Source organism: Rhinolophus hipposideros (assembly GCF_964194185.1).
Source record: "Rhinolophus hipposideros genome assembly, chromosome: 3".
In the NCBI taxonomy this organism is placed as follows: Eukaryota; Metazoa; Chordata; class Mammalia; order Chiroptera; family Rhinolophidae; genus Rhinolophus; species Rhinolophus hipposideros.
In genome coordinates this window covers 16,347,512-16,366,934 of record NC_138049.1, presented here as the reverse complement: position 1 = coordinate 16,366,934, position 19,423 = coordinate 16,347,512, and the positions used below count along the sequence as shown (strand labels likewise).

The 19,423-nt window shown below is 39.0% G+C and overlaps 1 protein-coding gene across 1 annotated transcript in view; it reads left to right on the top strand.

Annotated features, from left to right (window-relative positions):
- The first annotated feature begins 1,876 nt into the window (after positions 1 to 1,876).
- SASH1 (SAM and SH3 domain containing 1) overlaps positions 1,877 to 19,423 on the top strand; it is a 264,800-nt gene continuing 247,253 nt past the window's right edge. Inside the window, exon 1 of the mRNA XM_081032321.1 lies at positions 1,877 to 2,127. The gene's annotated coding sequence lies outside the window, so the exon portion shown is untranslated. The remainder of the gene's footprint in view (positions 2,128 to 19,423) is intronic.

Sequence of the window (19,423 nt, the reverse complement as noted above, 5' to 3'; positions counted from 1 at the left end):
TCCCACAATCCTCTGCAACCACGAATCTACCTTCTACTACATAGATTTACCTATTCTGAACATTTCATAAAAATGGTCTCATACAGTCTTTTGTGATTAGATGCTTTCACTTAGCACAATGCTTGAAGGTCCATCCATTTTGTACCATGTGTCAGTATTTCTTTCTTTTTATTATTGAATAATATCCCATTGTATGGATAGGCCATAATTAATTTATCCATTTCTCAGTTGATAGATATTTGGGTTGTTTTCACCTTTCAGGTATTATGAATAACAATCTATGTTCAGTTTTGGGTGTCAATGTATGTTTCATTTCTCTTGGGTACTCCTAGGAGTGGAGTTGTTAGGTTATATGGTAACTCTGTAGGAACTGCCAAACACTTTTCCGAAGTTGTAGCACCACTTTACATTCCCACCAGCAGGGTGTGAGATTTTCAGTTTCTCCACATTCTTATGAATACTTATTGTCATCTTTTTTATTACAGTCATCCTAGTGGGTGTGAAGTGGTACCTCATTAAGATTTTGAGTTGTAAAAAAAAAAAAAAAAAAGATTTTGAGTTGTGTTTCCCTAATGACTTATGATGTGCATCTTTTCATGTGCTTATTTTCCATTTGGTTGTCTTCTTTCGAAAAAAGTCTACTTGGATCTTTTGACCATTTTTAATTGGGTTTTTTATCTTTTTTTTATTGTTGAGTTTTAAGAATTTTTAAATATATATTCTGAATACAAGTCTCATATGATATAAGATTTGCAAATATTTTCTCTCATTCTGTGGGTTGTTTTTCGCTTTCTTGTTGGTATAGTTTGCAACACAAAGTTTTTAATTTTATGAAGTCTGATTTATCTTTTTTGTTGTTGTAGTTGTTACTTATGCTTTTGGTGTCATATCTAAGAAACCATTGCCTAACTGAGAATCATAGATATACTTCTATGTTTTCCTCTGGGAGTTTTGTAGTTTAACTCTTAGAGGATCCACCTTCTTTTGCACGTGGATATCCAGTCATTCCAGCATCATTTGTTGAAATGATTATTCTTTCCTTATTTAATTATCTTGGTACCTCTGTCAAAAATCAATTTGTCATGCTTCATAGGGTTTATTTCTGGACTCCCAATTCTATTCCATGGATCTATGTCTATCTTTGGTCAGTACCACACTGTCTTATTTATTGTAGCTTTGTACTAAATTTTGAAATTGGAAAGTGTGACTCCTCCAACTTTGTTCCTCTTTTTAAAGATTGTTTTGCTTATTCTGGGTCCATTGCGTTTCCACGGTCAGCTTAGAGCAACATATTTTAAGAAGGATATTGATAAAGTACTGCAGACCAGAGCTATTAGAAGAAAAATGTCAACAATTTGTGGTGTTTAATCTGCAAGATGAAATATAAAAATGGAGCATATGAGAGATGACTTCATAATTAAAAGGTTATTGTAATGTGGAAAATGATTTCAGTGAATTTTTGTTACACTCCAGATGGTGAAAATAACTGAGTGGGGAATTTCATTTCAATATAAGGATGAGCTTTATAACAACTATGCTTAGTCATAAATAAATCAGATTTCCCCATACTCTGATCCACCCATCCTTGAAAAGACTCAAGCCAAGGCCAATATTGTTGTAGGAGAAATTCCAGCATTGGATGGAAGTTGATATGACTCTTACATGTAGATGTGGATAGCAACAAAAAAACTAGGCGTTATCGCTGGGAATTATCTACCAAACATATGAGATGGATACTATTAGTATCTCTTTTGCTCAATGAGGAAAGAGGCTTACTGAGATTTAGTAACTTTTCCAGGAACACACAGTTAAAAAGTAACAGCGTGCCTTCAAACCCAGGTCTGTTGACACCAAAGTCCAAACTTTTAACCTGTATGATCTGAACATGAGTTATGGTGACAGACATAAGAAAAACAAATGTGACAGATCCTGTGAAGGAAGAGGAACAGGAGCTATTAAACTTGCCGAGTGTGGTCATTGAGGAGAAGTATGTTGCCAAGGATAAATTTGAGGTTTTAAGCTGTAATAACTGGCGGCAGGAGAGATGCTATTAAGAGGAATATGGAAGTCAATAAGAGAAGCAGGTTTTGGTGGATCTAAACAACGGCCTCATCCATTCAACGGCAGGTAAGTGTTGATGTTCAGATGGCAGCTCAAGTCTACTGGTGCAAGAGGCCATGGTTTGAACTTTCCTACAGGTGAGTCAAAGATAGCTTTGAGCCTGGAATTCAGTGCCCCTTGGGAAACTAGCATTTAGTTAGTGTCTCTTTGTGGAGGACTCTGAGCCTGGCACCAAGCTGAATGCTTTTATGGAGAGTATATTGTTTGGTATTTGTAACAAAGATCAAATGCAGATGATATTCTCTCTGGCTTAGCGATGAGGAAACTGAGACTCCAAGAGGTTAAATAATCAGCCGCAGGCAGCAGCAGAACAAGGATTGACACCCAGTCTGTCTGACACCAAAGTCCACGCTTCTGTAGGTGATCTAACATATATGCTGCAGAGTCTCGCTGCCATTCCCTCTGATTTCCCAGAGAGAGGGGCGGAGCTTTCAGGCAGGCTGGAACCCTCACTCACCCAACCCCCACCTTTGTTCCTTCCTTCGCTTCTTCTTTTCATTCTTCCAACCATCCAAATATCCATCCGTATCTTTTAAAAGTATGTATTGTGTATAGACTCATAGTATGTACCTGTCATTGGTAATACAAGAATCAATTCTTACCCTCATGGTGCTTATAGATAAGAGAGAGATAAGACATTAAGCAAAAATTATACATAGATTTAAACTATCTAAATATCCCTTCATTTATTGATTCACACAGAAAGGGAAAATAATTTGCTAAACAAGATTTGCTGTAAAATAAGAACCACTTAGGTTAGCTGAAGTGTCCTAAATTTCATTTTAAAGCAAAACCACAGTCAAAGAATTACTTATTTCTACTGAAATGTGCCTCCTGCATTGCAGTCCTTTTAAAACATCTTAACCAAAAAAATGAACAAACCTAGCAAATCTTTTCATAACTGACTCAAGTGGTTTGTAAGTTTAAATTTCTGTGTGTGTTGTGTGTTGTGTGTTGTGTGTGTGTGTGTGTGTGTGTGTGTTTGTACTGAATATCCATATTTGGCTTGTGCCACTGAAGTTTCTATAAGGCAGCTAGGGCTGACCTCATTCCGGCAATGTCTGTGCTTAGCTGAGTTAACTTGGGGTGGGGAGGTGAGGACCAGGAAAAGATGGAGGTGGAGCCAGAGCTAAAGGCCAAGTAATAAAAACTTTGCAAGGCCTACAACTCCTGATTCTCACGTGTTTTGAAAATATCTGAAATATACTCTAAAATTCCCTCTTAATGGGTCCATGGGATGTTATTGGCCCAAGGTGTAGTGGGATGGAATTCATTTAGAGAATCTGTTAGCCTGTTCCTGGCAATACAGGGGTTCTCTGTCTTCCTCACTCAGTACCTCCACCACATGATACAGGTTGGGATTTCTGATGAAAACAATGGTCCACACCTCAGGGCCACTGTGTCATAATGATACTTGTCAATTTTCATCACATAACTAAATCCAGTTTTACAAAGAACAGAAATTTTAAAAGGCAATTGGTAGATGGTGAGGAAAGAGGGGGGTTGTAGGTAAATGAATAGACCCTGATTGCTGACTTTATATAATCATATGCTTAATCTGGTCAGAGGTAATCAACGTACTGAAAGAAAAGACAAAATCGGAAAAATAAAGTCTCTCTAATCAAAACGATACGTTTTGTTACTATAACCCTTTATTGTCCTTTCTGACCTACTCAGTTTTGAGGGATAACTAATATTATTTTGTCAGCATGATTATTTTCCACAGAACATGTTAAACGGATTAGAAATAATATAATTCATATATATGTGTATATATATATATATATATATATGTATATGTATATATATGCATATGCTTAGTTTTAAATGCCTAAGTTGTATACCAACTGAGCAGTTTCCAAGCTGTAATAACATATCCAGGAGCCCTCTGACTGACGATATATTATGCAGTCAAACCCACAATCCTTGTTTCAGCCCACTTATTCAAAAGGACCAGTACCAACATGTTCATAGCCATTATGATCAGAAACTAATAGTAGGTGCAAATAGTAGGTGCAAGTAAGAGAAAACTCATGAGTCAGGGCCCTGACTGTCAGAAGAGCTCCTATTCCGAAATGGCTGTGAATTTTCCCCCTTGACTAGTTGCATGGTATTTCTAGATTCTCATTTTTAAACTTACAGGTGAATAAAGTCAGCCAAGCTGTGAAACGTCTCTCACCACTAATGAGAATGTAAAAGATACTTGCAGAGACACAGTAGACTTATTTTCTTCTTTTCATACTTCAAAATTAACTTTCTTCCATACAAGGACAAAAGCACCTGTCACTCATTATGAATGTCAGGATTCAAGAATTAATAACCTAATATAGGGACTATGGACAATTTCATAGCACCTTGGGCTTTGCACTTAGGTGGTAAGAGTATGGGAAGAAAATGGGAGTGTGTGGGAAATTATCCAAGCTATTCTACAGGTCCCAGAACCGGAGCACACACAGACCAAATGAAGACGCTAGCATCACAGCGTTTACTCAATTGATTTAAAACACAAAGATGAAAGCCAGGAGAAAGCTATGGGTAAATGTGTGAGAATGGGGTGCAAGCAGATGAGAGCTCCCCCTACCTGAATCCTGGAGAATGCAGGTCCAGTTGCCCCATCCTGTCTCTTTCTCCACACTAATGGGGTGGCTATGGGACCAGAGTTGAGGTTTGAGCAAGGGAGCCCACAATTGCAAGGCCCCAGGGCCAATGACATATTTGTTCTGGTAGAAAGATGCAGGGACAAGGACCCCTCCCCCAAATCTGTAGATTTCCAACCAGCTTGCTGAACAGCCATAGATTTTTACTACATATTCTGAGCACAGGTCTTGTGGGGCCAGATGGGACTATTTGGGGGTCACCGAAGAGTGGCTAATATTATAGGGGTCATGTAGCTGTCAGCCCAGGGGTAGCATGAAAAAGACTGATGACAATATTTCCATCCATTTCTATCTATAGGTAACATTCTGGTTTGTTACATCATATAATCCATTTATTTACCTTCAACATGTTTTGGCATATATACTAAACTACTTTCTATCTATAACACATACTGAGTTTTGCTTATATCGCATAAGGAACTAGCTTATTTACTATCTGTGCCTGTTTATGGATTTCATCATCCCACTTGCTTTTGTTTGTTTGTTTTTGGTCCTCTAGAGCAGAATTAAATATTCCCAATGATATAGTAAACACATTATAACTGGTGTCCATTGTGATGGTAACTTCCATTTCCAAGTTGAGCAGCAAGCTGGACAATTGAACAACCACCCTGGAAACAAAGACACATCAATTTTTTTATCTCTCTGTGGAACTCATTAACTGTCAAACCCAAGTAGCCTAGGCACAGTCCAACCATTTTTTAGACCATGTGGTATCAGTAGTCACATAGTCAGCTCACCTTCCCACATACCGTGTTTCCCCGAAAATAAGGCCTAGCTGGACAATCAGCTCTAATGCGTCTTTTGGAGCAAAAATTAATATATTTATATTATATTAATTGTATTAATATATTTTGGAGCAATATTATATTATATTATAATATAATATAATATAATATTATATAACATAGTATATATTATACTATATAATATTATATTATATTGTAAGACCCAGTATTGTAGTAAAATGAGACAGGTCTTATATTAATTTTTGCTCCAAAAGACGCATTAGAGCTGATTGTCTGGGGAGGTCTTATTTTCAGGGAAACATAGTCGTCAAAAGAGCCTGGAAATACATACCCTCCATTATCTCTCTGATTCCCTTCCACCTATTCTTCCTGGCCTCCTTTCTCTTCCCAGAATGCTCCTGCCTTATGACATGTCAGCCATGTTCCCCATTGCACGTTGTTCCTGACACGACGCCAGTGGATACAATTGACATAGGATACCATGAGAATGGCACACCCTAAAAATGGGTATCATAGAGGCCCTACCCACAGCCTCTACACTTTCTGTCCCTGGGTCTGAAATGCTCTTTCTCACGTAGCTTTAGGTAGTGCTACTTTTTTTCCAAGTTTTTGTTCAAACCTTCTCACTGAGGTTTCTCATCACTTTATTTAAATTATACCCATCACTTCCCACCTCAACACTTCCTATCTTCTTTTCCTAATTTCACTTGATAGCACTTACTGCCTTCTAACATACTATATAAAATGTTCCACTTGTGTTGGCCATTATGTCTTACCCACTCTCATCTCAATTATACACATACACACGTACACACACAAACACCAAATTGTAAATTCAATGAGAGAAGAGATTTTTATGAGTTTTGCTCATTGCTATATTTCCAGCATGAGAAAAGTACCCACGTATAGAGGTTTCTCAATCAACATTGTTTAATACATCTACTCCACCCCCTTATCACGACTATATACAGTTCTCTTCTAATAGTTCAACTTCTGTACCAGCTTAGTTGGGGAACAGTCAAGATAGTCAGATCAAAAATAGCTCCAGAAGGTCCCTCGGGGAATTATCCCTCTCTGATCAAGCTAGAAGGCAGATTATAGGAAGCTGGGCAGAGTTTAGGTCGGATGGAAGCAGAGACACAAACTATGACCCTGCAAAGAAAGTACCATGCACGTGACTAAGCTTGAATTTGTTTTGCCAGATGGTTGGCTCAACCAGGGATATTAGAATTACTCTGGGAGGCTTTACAACCTTTGTGAGATAGGATGATTGCTCACTGACTTCAATCATATTTGTTTGACTGAAAGAGGTATTTCCTTGGTCTAAGGTGAAGGTTGTTATTCGGTAGCAACTCATGATGGCTAGCTAGATAATTTGGGGTGTTGGCATTTCCTAGAGGAAATGATAACCTAAGATTGTGTAGTTCCTCTGACAGGAAGATAGTAATACTGACCCATTCTCACCATGGCATGGCCTTCTGCTGTTTCACTAGAGAGAATGCTGGCTCAGCACTGACCTGCCCACACACTCCCAGACCCAGAACATGGCTCTGAAAGAAGTCCAACCAGCTGGCCACAGTGGAAGGGAAGCTGGCGTAGCTCTTTTCACCTTCTTCCTTTACAAAATCAGGACTCCCTTTCATTGTCAGGAGCGAGTATGACACATTTTGAATGCTACTGCAGGTCCTGTTCTGAGTTGCTAATCAATCTCAAGCAAGTTATTATACCACTATTTTTGTCCTTTTTCATTTCGGTTCTTTCATTTGTAAAAATGGGACGTTGATGGGGCGGCCGGTTAGCTCAGTTAGAATGTGGTGCTCTTAACAACAAGGTTGCCGGTTCCACTGGGCCACTGTGAGCTGCAGCCTCCACAACTAGATTGAAACAACTGCTTGACTTGGAGCTAATGGGTCTTGGAAAAACACACTTAAAATAAACAAAAGTTAAGAAGAAAAAAAATCTCCCACTATGAATGTACACTTATCTATCTCTCCTTTCAGTTCTGTCAATTTAAAAACAAATTAAATTTAATTTAAAAAAAGGTGAGACCTTGTTAATCGATCTCTCAGCAATGACATAGAGATTAGCTGAAAATGATTGATTAAAAACAAACACTTTAGGAAATGTTGTCATGCTACAATAGTGCTTCTTTGTTCTTTTTTCTACTTTATTCGCTCTTCTGCCTCCCCCGGAAGAGGGAATACCTAGACATTAAGCAAACCTCATCCCTCCATTGATCTCACGTGAGCTCATGCACACACCACATGGGAGGTGACAGAAGTCAGGCGACCAGTGTTCCTGCCCCTGCCCCTGCCGCCTGCCTTCACGCTGCCTCTCCATAACCCACGTCAGTGCAGTTGCCCAGGACATTGACATTTTACCATAAAAGGGTTGGCTTGTACCGTGTGTCATTCTTTCCCATAGAAATTTACAGAGTTAAATCAGGGAAACATCATTCAAAGGTTTTATACTAAGAAATTCGTGTATCTGATATGAGGAGTATTTTGCTGACTTGTTCTCTTTTTCTAACCTGAACCAGTGTCTCACTGAAGGAGGGAAACTCTTGTATGTGCATAGCCTGGGATGGAACATTCTCCGAACATAGATTCGATCAACATGCAGCCCGAGGTCGCACTGCAGTGTTAGTTGCCTGGGTTAAGTGTAGGGTAAACTCAAATCCTCCCTGTTTTCATGGAATGATCGCTAATGAATATAATCATGTTCCAATGTAATTTGTTGCATTTGCAAGTTGGCAGGAATGAAGAGACAGCTTTCTTTAGAAATGATTAGACCATGGTTATTAGGGTGAGGTCATTGGTTTACAATTAAGTCATGTTTTTCCCCCTACGGTTATAATAAGAGTGATGGAACCCAGAATCTTGTAGTTGGCTCTTTGGCAAAAGAAGATCACATTTTCAGGGCTTGGGCTGCCTTCCGAGAATTAAAGGAATAGTTTCCCACACCCAAGGCTGCTGGTGGGTAATGGCCCCTCATACCACAGGCATTACTCCGTGTGTGTCAGGCCTCTACGGCCCAAGACAGCTCACAGCAACCCCCCCAACTTGGAGCTGAAACATTTATAACATGATCCAGAAGATATTTTAAATTAAAATCGCAGATGATTAGGTTTATTGTCACCTGCTCCGTCCTGCACTAATAAGGGGAAAAGATTTCTTCAAGGAAAGAGAAGGAGCAGAGCCAATGATTTTGTATTTCTCATAAAAGAAAAATATCTTTCCTCTTGGGGTCAGGAAAAGTTATCAGCTTCAGACCTCTAGGCATGAGATTTAATTTCCCATATCATTATTTTGGCCTGCATAGCCACTTTTTTTTTTTTTAAGTTATGTTTTTATCTCTTTTCCTCTCTTACAAACAAAACATTTCGTAGTCCCCACAGACCTATTTTTGGCCAGCTCTAAAAAATCTGTAAAATATTTAAAGCCCTTCATAGGGAAAAAATATCCACTGGAACGAAAATCATCAGATTCTAAGTAATCATTAAAATTCTATTGCTTCATTAAAGATTATTTCTATCTGTTCTTGGGCTCACGATGAAGAAACAGTTGGAAGAGTCCTGAAATGGGAATTGAGACTTGGGTCTTCATCCTGACCACGTCATTAACTATTTGTCAGACCCTGAGAAAGTGCCTAACCTAGCTGGAGAGCTGGATTCTGTATACATTGTGGCCTCTTACAGTCGAAGCACCTAAATAAGTGTGTTACACAACCGCTAAAGGCACACATTTTGCTGTTGCACTTCTAGAGTTTTCCTAAAATACATGCTTTGAGAGGAAAACTACTAGGCAAATGGCACCTCCTCCTGCTTTTAAAGCTTGAGATTTTTGGATACCTTGAAATATGTCTGAGAAATTCACAGGAATGTGACCATTGTAACGTCTCAGGGTGCATGTTTACATTCTGTATAAATATTTAAAAAGAAAAATTTTGAACACCACATAGTCATCAAAGAACAAGTAAGCTGCCATATCATATAGCTTCAGAAAGCAGCAAAGCTTCATGGTTAAGAGTATGTGTTCTGGAGTCAGATGTCCGAGATTCAAATCTCTATTCTGCCACTGAGCTCTGTGACCTTGGGAAGCTGACTTAACTTCTCTGTGCCTCCAACTTCTCATCTATACATGGGACTAATTTCAGTATCTATCTTATAGGTCTGTTGTAAAGATCTAAGCAGATAATACATGTACAGTAATCAGCTCAGTAATGTGAATTGGCACACGACAAGCATTCAATCAATGTTAGATATTATTTTTTACAAACTGAGAATTGGGTCAAAGCATGAGACTCACATTGGTGGATTATTACATTAAATCTTCCTTATGATTTAAAATCTGACAGAAAGAGTTAACTAAAACAGTTAAGGGTGGCTTTTGTTAGTTTCTTGCTGCCTTGGTTGTTTCTAAGTGTCGACATTTCTAAGTCACGTAGGGCTTTTCAGGATTAACTATAGTCATCTAGATTCTTGTTATGCAGTTAGTCAGCAAGCATTTATCCATTTATCAACTGAAGCACCTTCATTGGAGAAAACATGTTCACTTGACCCCGTTAAACAACCACCTTTAACATTTTTGTGTTATTTACAGCCACTATGTTTTCTGTGCATAATTTTTCTTCCATAGTAGTAGTCATGTGATATTATATTCTGCTATTTTTATTGACCTTTTTTTTTTTCTTACCTAAAGACTGGTCTTTGACCTGATTTTAATGGACCACATTCCCTTTCAAATAACTAGCTAAAATAAAGTCACTGTGATTCAGAGAGACCCGAAAGGGTGGGAAAATATGTGAATTGACTTCTCCATTCCAGTGAGAACCTGGATGGAAACCCTCTTTTTGAAAGCCAAGAAGGCAAAGTTCCATTTTTTCTTGGCAAGACACTTTATGAGACTGTGAGTGTCTTTGGGCTCAGTGTTTTGGTAGCTTGGAAAGAGCCTGAGAAGACTGTCATGCCCCAGTGATTTCAGAATGCTCCCGAACAACAAAGACTCTGATTTCCAGTTTTCAATCTAATGTCTCAAAGCTGAGTATCTGTTTGCATCCATCTCAAGTCTGCTTTCCCTTGTCCCTCACACCCCCTGTTTATGTTGACTTTCACAGAGAGAGGGTTTATCCTTCACAAGGTGATTTACAAGTGAAGAGATGACCTCATTGTCCTGCTAGTATTTCTGTCAAAAAGAGTAGCTGCCACTATTTTAAAAAATGTGTATTTTATTCTGATCTTTTTTCCTTTAGTAGAATATACTGTGGGTGCCTCACGATCCCATATGCCATTGGTTCATCTACAGCTAGACACAATTTTTTTTTCAGAATATATATTTTTTTCATATAGACTAGCCCAATTGCAAAGAGGGAAAGCAGTTTCTTCCTCAAGGACTGTGGCTGTACACTGTATAAACCTGTGTCCTCTCCATGCTCTGTTGACACTGTACATGCTATTTTTACCCTTACTGATGGTATAAATCACATGTGTTGGCCACCCCCTGAAAACAGGATGTTTCGGCTGACAGATCATATGGGAGACTTGGGTGTATTCAGGAAACTTGAAATCCTGCTTTAAAGCTGTGTTTTATCTTTCAGTTCTCTAAACAATCAATGACGGCCATTGTTGTGCTTATCAACATGTTAGTTACTGGGAAGGCAGTAGAAGTAAATGTTGAGAAATGATACAGGGAAGCCCACTGTTCAATTAAACTAAACCTGACCCTCTGAATTGGGCAGTACAGGGAGACTTGCCACGTGAGAGGCCTGTCAACTGACTTGGCTAAGATTTGGAGTGACTACCATGCCAGCCTCAGGGACACAGCCTCCCTCTAACTCTGGTCAACGACTGACCTGAGATTGTTCTCTGAATTCCCCAAAGCACTCTGAGATGGGGCTGGGGCATTTAAAGAGAGTCTTACTAAATGATTGAAGATAGCAAAAGGAATAGAATAACACACAACGGTATGATAAGTCCTCAACATGGAGCTTGCTCGTGTCCCTCCCTTCCCAGCCATAGGCCTGTGTCCGTGTAGCAGGTCAGCTTTCCCGCTCCCCTGCTGGGAAGTTGGTTAGCTTCCTGCAAGCCCAGGACTACTCACCTACTAAGTTCTGGCTTCCTGTCCATGAACCCATGCTTCCCCTACATGTTTGACACTGGAAAATGCCTCCCTACCCTGCAGGGGAGACCAGCTTTCTTTACAGGGCATGGCCTTTCCTACAAGCTCAATGAAACAACCATATCAGAATACCACAGGCAGATATTGACAGAGGAACATACCCAGTCACAGGAGTTGTTTCATTATAAATGGTTATTATGATGATATAAGTGTCAAAGATACACTCAGAGAGGGGGCCAGTGCTCCTGGATGCTGAGGAATGATTTGCAGCTCTAAGAAGAGGGGGCAGACTATGGCGTGGAACAAGCAGAGCAATTTTTAAGGTACACGCTATGGACCCCCAATTTCTTAAACAGGAAGAATCTTGATGCATGGGAATGGCTGTTTGGAAAAGGGGCTGTTGCTTGTGGTGATGGTGGTGGTGGTGTTGATTCTCCTAGGTCTGTGTTTCTGGTGGCTGCTGTTTCGAAGGCAGCTGGATTGCAGCTGCGCTTCTAGCCCCACAGGGTTCCTCTGAGTACGGGCCCCTGGAGGGCCACATGAGAAAGGTCATTCCACTTGACAGAAGAGAGGCTGGATTCTTGCTTTGTGGACTGTAAGGAAAAAAGAATCTCAGTCGAGCTGCTCACAGGGTCTGAGGCCTGAGGCTGTGTGTGTGTGTGTGTGTGTGTGTGTGTGTGTGTGTGTGTGTGTGTGTGTGTGATTACACGCTGGATCTCAGCATTCCTTTTTCAAGCCCACATTCCATTACCCCATGTTCAACTCAGTTGGCTTCCAGGAGCCCTCCCAAGAGAAACAGCTGCTTGATGCCTTAAGGAGGAAATGTTAAAAGCTCTTGAGGTTTAGAATTTTAGAATCCACAGGGCTGATAACTTCCTCTCTGCTTATGAAAACAAACAGCATTAACTCCTCTTTTTCTCAATACAAGTGCAATTCCCAAATGATTGCTTCTCTTCCAAACTCAATTCTATCAAGGAAGCAAAGATGATATCAGCTAGCCTATATTTAAGTTATGGATGCTGCTAATGAGATCAGTGCTTGATATTACAGAATGGGCACTGTTCACCATCATGCTACCATTGAAAAGTGATACAAACAGACCAGATGATTTCTGCTTGAGCCTAGAAATAGTCCTATCTTAAACGAAACGTTGGCACAAAGTGTCAGTCTAACAGATGTAACATTGATTTGGAAATATTGTTAACTTAAGAGTAATTAATTACCCTGTAGTAAAAACATTGTTGGATGACTTTGCTATGGTTCTTTGGTAAGGCAAGTTACAGAACCAGCAATATAGTTCATAAAAACTGAGGGATTTTTTTCCTCTTCTTTCAATAGTTGAGCTGTGAAGGGTCTGCTTGTCCCTAATTCTCACTCTCCCACTCACTCCCGCTCCTGCTCTCTCTCTCATAGTTTATTCTGTCTCATCCCCTCCCTTTCCCTATCCCTGTCCCTTTCTCTCTTAGATTGCCCATATCCTTGAGGGTTGAGTCAGAAACAAGAGGCAACAGAAATGGATACCTATAGATAAGTAGAAGTCTTTTCATTTTTATTTTTCTTATCATCATACAGTTCATTCATTTTCCTCAAAATGTTCTTCCTTTTAAAAAGGCTATTTCTGGGGTGGCCGGTTAGTTCAGTTGGTTAGAGTGTGGTGCTAATAACACCAAGGTTGCTGGTTCAATCCCCGCATGGGGCCACCGTGAGCTGTACCCTCCTGAAAAAGGAAAAAAAAGGCTATTTTCATTAGAATTGTTTTATTCTCCTCAAGTTCTGCCTCAGAATTTTAATGTAGTGGGATATCATTGTTGTTGCTATTGTTGTTGTTGTTGTTGTGTGTATGTGTGTGTGTATGTGTGCTTTAAAACCAACAGTAGATTGGGTGATGAAAATGAACCTGTAATAGCATCAATACCTTTCATTTGGGTTATTTTGCACATTCTTCAATAAGGAAATTCACCCCAGGAGTGGTTTGTTCTTGATATAACTGGCTTCTCATCACTAGCTTTAGTGCCAAAAACGAAATGATTTCCAATCCCCCTAAATATTTTCTGATCTGATAGACATACAACTATAAAGGGACTATTCTGTAGTGAAAAAGAAAGTATTTTAAGGAAGGGATTGCTTTATGTCAGCCGTCGTCAGATTTGTAATATATCTGATAGGACTCGTAAACAAACAGATAAAAGGTGTTCAACTTTTAAAGCATTATAAATACTTTTGAATTGAAAATATAAATTAGTTATCAACAAAATGATTTTTGAATTAAGCTAAAAGTTTGCATTGCTATTAGTTTACTATTAGGTTGGTGCAAAAGTAATAGTGGTTTAAAGGTTAAAAATAATTGCAAAACCCACAATTACTTTTGCACCAACCTAATAGTATCCAAAGAATATCACACACTTTTATTATTCCATTCACTCATTCACTAAATATTTATTGAGTTTATTGGCATACAGATGGTCCCTGTTCTCAAGGAGTTTACAATCTAGTGAGGAGACAAATAAACACTTTTAATTAAGTACTGCTGAAAATAAGGGAAGAAGACCAAGTGCAAAGCATGGAGACAAGATGTTTATTTTAGTCAATTTGCTATGCTCCAAAGTCTAACTTCATAGGCTCAGAAACCTTAGCCTAGATTGTCTCAGAAATGGACTCACACTGGCCAAGTGATTAGAAGAGTTACTAGTAAACTAGAATGTCAGTCTATTAATTTGTCCTGAGACATAGAACTGCCCAAAGAACTACGCCCTAAGTCCAATGGCCAGCACGCCCTAGGCAGACATAGCGGGAGCTAAGTTATAATCAGAGCATTTCTTGGTCATCATGGAATAGAAGAAATTAATGTTGGATGGAAGATCATAAAGTCTTTATGATTTGTAAGAAATTATAATGACATCAGGCTATAATGATCATGACAACCTGGTGTGTTCATCCCCTAAAGTGGACAGACCTGACAATGGGGGGACAAGGCAAAGCTCTGGGCAAAACACCCTCATTAGTGGACGGTGAGTGCCGCCATGGGCATCACCAGCCTATTGGCTGGCTGATAGTCACCTGGTATTGCACATTTAGAGTCATACCAGGGTCTAAAACCTGGTCTTGTGGGGACCTGAAGCTTAAACAAGCTTGTGGGCCCTTTTAAGGAAACAATACATGTTTAGGAATAAAAATTAGGTATGTTAAGTGAGGATTTATTTGGAAGATTCCTATGCAAATGAGGACCCATTCACTAAGCAAACCACCTCTGCATACCAGTTATTAAATTAAGGAAATAGTTTCATACAAGTCGATAAAGCACTGCTGTCCTGACTCCTGTCACCCTGACCCCTTTCTCCATGGGAAACCCTAGACTTTATCACATTCTAGCATGAGACAGTTAAAGCCTGGGACTATGGCATCGCTTCTGATCACGATGATCGGTAAATATTTTTAACAGGCCTTTCTTTTTAAGGTACTTTGTATATATTTCTGATCTAATGCATTATGTATTGATTTTGCCACGTAACTCTCAATGTTAATCCCTATTTCAAATGCTTGGCATGATAACCCCTCCCTAGTGACAATTACTTAAAAGTCAGAAATATTTAAAATCCCTTCTACAATGTTCTATATATTGCCAAACAAGGAGACTGAGTGGAAGACTTTATCTCTTAAGCAATACCACCTTCTAGGACATTCCCAAAAAGAAGCCCAAAGGAAGAAGCCGGTGAGGTAGCAATGAACAATAGTTAAGACACAAGTTCCCAGGACACCAGGGGACAAAGCAAGAAGGGCTTTCTTATTTGGTTGGCTTTTTGATTTCTTGTTTTGTTTTGGTTTTCGTCCAGAGCCAGTACAAACCATTTCCCAGGGGAACGTTGAAATATTATTAAAAGAAGAAAGAATGGATGCTCAGTGAACAACAAACAGCAAACGCATTCTCTAAAATTATAGCTCTCTTGGGACATAAAATGGAGAATTCATTCCACATGGGGACAAATCCTCAAAATCTACTCCCTCCTGATTTTGGTGCTTTTGGGGGGGAAAAAATGTTCTTGTATATTTATTTTTAAAGAAGCAATTACTATATTTGACCATGGAGCTTAGTTTTCCACAAATTCCTCATCAGCTTGGTTTAATGTTGCTCTTTAGAACATTTGCAACATTTTCAACTTCATCAAGTTAAAAAGGATAGTTTATTAAAGCAGTCTACTTTCCCCACGGGTCTCGGAAGGAGATTCATTTGGCTCTAAAGCATCTCCATATAATTTATAACTCTCTGTTTCCCAACGGGGAGGTACACAAAGGACACTGTGAGAAAATATGCTTCTTATTTAAGCTGTGAAGTGTTGATAAAACTGTCTTCTTCTGACTGTCAGGAACAGCCACTGGGGATGTGAAAAGCAAACAAACGTTTTCTGCGTTCTATCCTTTTAAACTAATTTGTACAAGATCCTCAATTAGGATTTAATGTGTTACATACCGAGAAAACATAGTTTGTGGTTTAATAAAAATTTAAAAATTAACCTGGTACAGTGCCTGGTTCACAGTGCACGTTTGATGAATGATTGACTGAACGAGCAAGTCAGCCAAACAGCTTTCTCCCTGAAAAAGCTCGCAGACTGAGAAACTAAATTTGCATTTTTTACTCATTTGCCTGGCAAAAAGTACAGAGGTTCTAGAGCAATGGATGGCACCTTTGCTAGCTGCATAACTGGCAGTATTTCTGCGAGGAGAGACCCTGCTGCTCAAATGAATGCTTAGTGCAAAGATGACGGATGTGAATGTGTGTGTGTGTGTGTGTGTGTGTGTGTGTGTGTGTGAGTGAGTGTGTGTGGTACATTGAAAGGGGAGACCCTGAGGAACTGGGAAGTAGCGTTTCAGAGCTACCAGGGAGCTCACATGCAAATAGTGATGTGTGATGTCAAGCAGAGTGCTTAGTACTTCTACAAGCCACCAGAGTTCAGTGGGAAAACCACAGACAGGCTTTGGATCCAAGCGACCAGGGGTACCAACCTGCGGCTCACCAGTTTTTGACCTTGACCAATTTACCTTACCTCTGAGCCTGCATTAACTCATCCTTAAAGTGGTAATAATAAGACGTACCTCTCCAGGTTGATACGGAGAAACCAGGGTCATAATAGCAAACACTTACATAGTATTTATTATGTGCCGGGCACTGTTCTAAGCACTTTATATACATCACCTCATTTAAACTTCACAAGAGCCATAGAGACAAGAATCTCCCTTCACAAATGAAAAAAACTGAGGCAGGCAGAGGTTAAGTAATTCCCCAAAATATATGGCCTCGGGCCTGTGCATAGTGGGTTCTCAATAGACAATAACAGCCATTAGTTACTGTCACAGTGCTGAGTGCTTTATGTTCATTCTCTCATTTGACCCTCAGAACAACCTATAGACTTTGAATGGTGCCTGGTAGATAGCAGGCATTTGATTAATATTTGTTAAGTAAATGAATGACTCTTCATCATACAGAAGAATTAACTGAGGCTTAGATAAGTAAAGTAACTTGCCCAGGGCTACACAGCCAGAATATGCACCCCACAGACCAGCTCCAGGGCTCATGCTCTTAAGTATGCCCGTCATTTATGATCTCTGTATCCATCTCCCTAGGATCAGAATGAAGACAGACCCATGCAGTGGAAATGCTGCAACTGCGGGTCATATCAGAATCATCTCAAGGAGTTAAGACACAACACCTTCAGGCTTGTTTACAGAACTTAGAATCCATGGTCTTTCCTGCTCTTGCACTGCGTTTTTTTCCATTTCACTCTTGATATCTACCTCAGTCCTAAAAATCTTTGTTCTGTATCCTCCAATTTCTAATTCTGGCTAGTAGTGGGAAAAATATTAGAAATCATACTCTGAACTATCCATCATTTAACTGTGACATTTTAAGGGTTCTTAAGTAATCAGACATTTGAGGCTTAGGATTGTATTTGAGGAGAAGAGATCTGTAATGAGATGAGTGAAGAAGTATGTGATCCATTTTAATATACAATTCTCACATGCTACAAATAACGAGGTCCAAAAAGCCTTAGGCTTCAAAAAGAACTGGTTTAAAAAATTATAAAAATGTTATTCAAAGTATTATACTGGATGCTTAATTAAACATTAATATTGAATTAATTACTTTTACATGCATCGTTTTACACTACTGATAAGTGGATAGTGCTTCCAAAAGCTATTTTTTTGATTTAGAATGAAAGAAAAATGGGTAATTTCTTCTAACTTGGTGGACTAATTATTGACTGCTGTAATTCTTAGTGTTTCAGTACCTTGAGGTGATTAAGCATGAATAAAAGCTAAAATTAAAAAAGAAAAGCCCATTACCAAATACTAAACAGCTTCAATAACTTCATGCCAGTCTCTGAAGGACATTTGTGCCTTGTTATGACGAGGAATTATTTATAATGTGTGCCTAGCATATAGATTGCATCCTTTATTTGAAACAATAAAAGAGTCATCCTTAGTAGCTGATGGAAATAAATAGGCAGGCAAAATTTAAAAGGAAGAAAAAAAAAAAGACGTACCAGTAGGCCTCTATAATAATTGCTTGTCACTGTAACATCAAGTAGTTCATCCTTTTAGGAACTCGTTATGTGGCTAAGCCATTATGTTCTCTGGATCACTGGGAAAAAATGCAGTAATTCACAGAAAAGCGATGACAGGACGCTTCTGGTTTACCTAATAGTATTGACGAGACAGGAGAATTATGGCTTGCAAGCAAAGAATGATTCTGTATTTGGAATTTTTTTCCTGTCTTCTTGCCCAATCGGAATTTTTCTCATTTAAAGAATATCAATACCCTTGAAAACTATCAAAGAGACTGGCACCAGCGTTTTGATCTGACGATATGAGTGCACAGCTTCCAGATTCATGGCCAATTACTCCCTTACTGAAACCTCCTGCTGTTGCTGGGAGGAGGCAGGGAAGAGACGTTATGTTTTAGTGCCCCTTGCTGGTCAACCTGAAGAAAATCAAAATGTCATGATTTCCAGAGGCTAGGTTTCAGTAAATAGTATGGCACGTTCTATTCAGATGCGTAGCAAGCCTAATTGATTTAATCTAAACATCTGTAGACAGTCTTAAGAATCATTCAAAGGATGAGATGATATGTTTGGAAATGCACGTATCCTCCTAGAGAAGATAAAGTTCAATATAAAGACAAAAGACACGTTAAGTCATCATCTAAGTTCAAAATAAATTCAGGTAAATACATTCCTATGATGTAACAAACTCTTCCTAGGCCCAAAGCTTTGCTTGACTATGGCTCCGAACAAGTGCTTGGCTTCTTAAACGGTTAAGAGAAATGATGAATACCAAAAATAATCCCTACTGGAATTATCAGTTCAAAGTAACTTCAAAAAATGACACAAAAACTTTTTTCTACAAAGGGAAAAAAGCAAACCAAAAAAAAAAAAGCATATCTACAATAATTCATTAAATTCTTGATAACTACATTATAGTTTTTACAAGTCAGTTCTGATTATGGTGATTTTTTCAATGTTTGCCCTTTGTTTAAGATGTGAGACTATATTATTTTTATAATTTAAAAACAGCAGCCATAGCATGGCTATACTAACAAGCTGTCCATCAAAGCTAATTAAGTCTTAGGATTCTGTAGTGAGCAATCAGACCTAACAATCAATCCTATTTAAAACACCATTAGAGCTGGTCTTAGAATTAGATCACCTCCCCTACAAGATACACATCAAGAATTTGAGTGCACAAGATCCAGCTCTAGGGGCTGAGAAAGGTCTATTCAGGCAGACTG